The 4592-nt window shown below is 43.1% G+C and overlaps 1 long non-coding RNA gene across 1 annotated transcript; it reads left to right on the top strand.

Annotated features, from left to right (window-relative positions):
- The first annotated feature begins 512 nt into the window (after positions 1-512).
- LOC130519636 (uncharacterized) lies at positions 513-1688 on the top strand. The gene is made up of 3 exons (XR_008948397.1): positions 513-605; positions 1209-1310; positions 1581-1688. It is a non-coding gene; the product is annotated as an uncharacterized LOC130519636 (long non-coding RNA).
- The last annotated feature ends 2904 nt before the right edge of the window (positions 1689-4592 follow it).

Genomic DNA, 4592 nt, shown 5'->3' on the forward strand with positions numbered 1-4592 from the left:
GATGACAGAAGATGATGCTGCATTTGACCCACTTTGATGATGTGATGACGTATTTCTGTTTAGTTTTGAATGCATTCTCATCTTATTTGTTGAATTTAATGTTGAGAACTGACATCTTGAAAGAATTTAGGTTTTCTCGTAAACCATAACCAGATAAAAAATGATTTAATTTGTATTTGTGTGCGTCCGTCTAATGCCACCGCACCTTTTGAAACACCCAGGAGAAACATTTTTTCCACAACTATTTTATATTTAACATGGTGTAAACTTTTAAGATGTCCCAAAACTTTTTCCAATATATATGTGGCCTGTATGATGTACAGGGTGACATCATATAATAGATTTTGATGTGAATGAGCCGACAATACGTCATTGGACAGACCTCTGCTTGTCTTCATGCTGAGAATCATGTTCTTTAATCTTCTTTTCTGTGTCAGCAGACTGTTCCTGCTTAACCGTTTAGACTCACATTTAAAAATGAGCGAATGTGTGATGGAAGAGGAAGAGAGAGAGTCCGTAGTGTCCAGCTGTGTGTCCCTGAAGAGCGACTGGTCCAAAGAGAATAGTGAAAACTTCAGTATTGGACCTCAAGGCTCACCTTTAAAGTAAGGTTTTCTGAACCACATAACTCTGCCTTAGAACATTTCACAACCACACAAAACATCATTTTGTGGGTATTAGCCTCCACTATCGTGAAAAATGAAATTCATCAGGTCCTTAAAATGAAACGGTGCACAGTCCTTTCACCATGTTGGCCTGTGGAAAACCAGTGTTGTGGGCCCGATGGACCAGCGTCCCCGTCGTTGCCGGACCACCGTTGGCCACCAGTTGGGTTTTGGGATCAAAGTGGGGGCGTTTCCTGTATCCGGTTCTCCTCACGGATCCATGACTACAACATGTTGCTGCAAGTGCAGAGACGTTTGCTCTGGAAAGAACTTTAGAGCACATTCAGTGCTGCAGGATGAGGGGCTGGAAAAGGTGCCAGTTCTTTTCTCACTGCAGGGAACAGTTAAAAAAAACAGCTTAAACTCTGAAAACATGAAAATTATACAGAGACATCATTGATTTATTGATTCAGTTGTTATCCAGAATGGATTAGAAATGTTCCTGTTTGATAAAAATGCAGTGAATTGGGATTATTTAACTACAACCTCTACAGATTATTTACCTTCATCACAGTCTCATCACTATTTCTGATGTTTCCTCAGGATGGACGAGGACAGAGCAGAGTCCACAGTGCCCAGCTGGGTGTCCCTGAAGAGTGACCGGTCCAAAGATAGAATATTAAACTTCAGAAGTTCAGAGGAAATGTAAGAAAACTAAAGCGTGATGATGTGTTTGTGTGGCAGCTGTTAGTCACATTAACAGCAGCAGGTTGTGAGTTTATTATTGGAGATGTTTAACACTTAAACCTCAGACAGTCATATAGTTACAGACTTAATGTGAATATTGTTGATTAGAAACAAGAATCAGGTTTAAACTGAAAGATGAATTCAGACATAAATGCTGGAACAATATTGAGTCTTGATCAGGTTCTTTCATCCTATAAATCAAAGGACTAATAGAGATGTGTTTCATAGTGAGAGGGGGGAGCACATCCTATCAAACTGGGACCAGTCAGCTCCACCAGGAGAGTCCTCTTGTTCACAATCTGGAAGCAGATCTGGAGATGCTGAAATGAAGCCAAACAAAGTAAAACTGTTCAATATGAGATTTAATTTGTGATGTCATGAATTTTGTAGTTTGTGTTTGATGATTTATTAAGAGGAAATCAATGAATCATTCCTGAAGAGAAGATGTGAACATGTGACTGAAGGAACTCATGAAGCAGGAAGTGGAACCCTGCTGAACAAGATCTACACTGAGCTCTACATCACTGAGGGACAAAGTGAGGAGGTGGACACACAACATGAGGTGAGACAGCTTGAGAGAACCTCCAAGAAGAACATCCAGGACACTCCAATCAAGTGCCAGGACATCTTCAAAGTCTTATCTGAGCAACAGAGACACATCAGAGTGGTTCTGACCAACGGTGTCGCCGGCGTTGGAAAAACCTTCTCAGTGCAGAAGTTCAGTCTGGACTGGGCAGAAGGTTTGGAGAACCAAGACATCAGTCTGGTGCTTCCGCTCTCATGGAGGGAGCTGAACTTGATCAGAGATGAGCAGCACAGTCTTCTCTCACTGCTTCATGTTTTCCATCCAACATTACAGAAGATCAGAGCAGAAGATCTGACTGTCTGGAAACTTCTGTTCATCTTTGATGGCCTGGATGAAAGCAGATTTTCACTGGGTTTCAACAAGCATCAGGTCATCTCTGATGTCACACAAGTATCGTCAGTTGGCGTGCTCCTGGTGAACCTCATCCAGGGGAACCTGCTTCCCTCAGCTCTCATCTGGATCACCTCCAGACCTGCAGCAGCCCATCAGATTCCTCCCTCGTGTGTTGACAGGATCACAGAAGTACGAGGCTTCACTGACTCCCAGAAGGAGGAGTACTTCAGGAGGAGGTTCAGTGATGAAGATCTGTCCAAGAGAATCATCTCACACATCAAGGCCTCCAGGAGCCTCCACATCATGTGTCTGATCCCAGTTTTCTGCTGGATCACTGCTATAGTTCTGGAGGACATGATGACCAGAGACCAGAGAGGAGAGCTGCCCAAAACCCTGACTGACCTCTACTCACACTTCCTGAGGGTTCAGATAAAGAGGAAGAAGCAGAAGTATGGAGGAAAGCAGAGACCAGAGGAACTGACTGAGGCTGATAAAGAACTCCTTCTGAAGTTGGGTCGGCTGGCGTTTGAACATCTGGAGAAAGGAAACATCATGTTCTACTCAGAAGACCTGGAGCGATGTGGACTGGACGTCTCCGAGGTGTCGGTGTACTCAGGAGTTTGTACAGAGATCTTCAAGAGAGAGAGTGTGATCTTCCAGAAATCAGTCTACTGCTTTGTTCATCTGAGCGTTCAGGAGTTTCTGGCTGCCGTCTACATGTTCCACTGTTACACCAGGAAAGACACAGTGGTTATAAATCAGTTCCTAAATATTCTAAACCAACCCCTTTTCCTGGTTTGCTGGGTTGTTTAATAACGATCCAGTCACATCTCTTGATGGCTTCCTCAGGAGAGCACTAATGAAATCTCTCAAAAGTAAAAATGGCCACCTGGACTTGTTTGTTCGCTTCCTTCATGGTCTCTCTCTGGAGTCCAATCAGAGGATCTTGGGTGGACTGTTGGATCAGAGGGACAGCCACCCAAAAACCATCCAGAAGGTCCTCAACAACCTGAAGGAGGAGAACAGTGATGAAATCTCCCCAGACAGAAGCATCAACATCTTCCACTGTCTGATGGAGATGAAGGATCAGTCAGTCCATCAGGAGATCCAAGAGTTCCTGAAGTCAGGGGAGATATCAGAGAGGAGACTGTCAGAGATCCACTGTTCAGCTCTGGCCTACCTGCTGCAGATGTCAGAGGAGGTTCTGGATGAGCTGAACCTGCAGCAGTACAACACCTCAGAGGAGGGACGACGTCGCCTGATTCCAGCTGTGAGGAACTGCAGGAAGGTCGAGTAAGTAAAGATTTTGGGGCCGGACATCGGCGTTTAAATCAAGCGAGTGGATCATGTCAGGTAGCAATACCCCCTCCAGTGGTCATTCCTTCAATTCTTTATCTCCATTGCAGCGTCCATAAATTAAAAACAACAACAATTCATCCAGAAATGTTCAACACTGGCTGGATATAAGTTCAAAGGTCAATCCAGACAAACCAACATAAGGCAGGAATAATAGGAGCCACAAGTTAACTGACTATCATGAAATTACTGTCATGTCATTAAATCACTTTTGTTTGTTTGTATACATCGTATTCTAACGACAGAAAAACACATTTTAACTAATGACACGTGACTATTTTGCTTCATTTGTTCAACGTAAAAACAGCCGGCCTCGTTGGTTTAAATGGGTGTTTTAGGTCTTTGTGGCGGTTCCGTTTGGAGCCTTTATGTGACCCACAAAGTTGTTTGAGCCTTTCCACACCCGTTAGGTGGCAACTTCATCACTAGCAACAAAAGGTGCAGTGAAAATGATTTGAAGGGAAACAGGCAGATATAACAGAAGCTGAGGGCAATCGATGCAACCAGAGACTCTGATGTCATCGATCGGATCGCTGAATTAAGACTTGACGCAATCGTACAAATTGGATGAAATGCAAAATATCCAAAGAGCCGATAGACAGATAAAAAGATGCACGTTTCTTTAAACCATTTGCTACAATCATTTTAAATATTGAGTAATTATGAGCTGTTCTAAAATAAGACAAATGTTGAGAATAATTCAGTTGCATTTCAGATCTGATGGTCGTTCAAACTGTTGCTCTACGGTGTTGAATTTAGCTTTTCCAGGAAATGAGCTACATTTGTGTTGAGGTAGATTCTCAGATAAGTTGATGAGAAATCCCAAAGTTTGACTCACTATTTTTGTTTCATACACAACAGACTGTCTGGTAGTTTTCTTTCAACGAGTCATTGTGAAGTTGTGGCCTCAGCAATGACGTCAAACCCTTCTCATCTACGGGAGCTGAGATTAAGCTGGAACCAAA

Source organism: Takifugu flavidus, unplaced genomic scaffold (assembly GCF_003711565.1).
Source record: "Takifugu flavidus isolate HTHZ2018 unplaced genomic scaffold, ASM371156v2 ctg1035, whole genome shotgun sequence".
In the NCBI taxonomy this organism is placed as follows: Eukaryota; Metazoa; Chordata; class Actinopteri; order Tetraodontiformes; family Tetraodontidae; genus Takifugu; species Takifugu flavidus.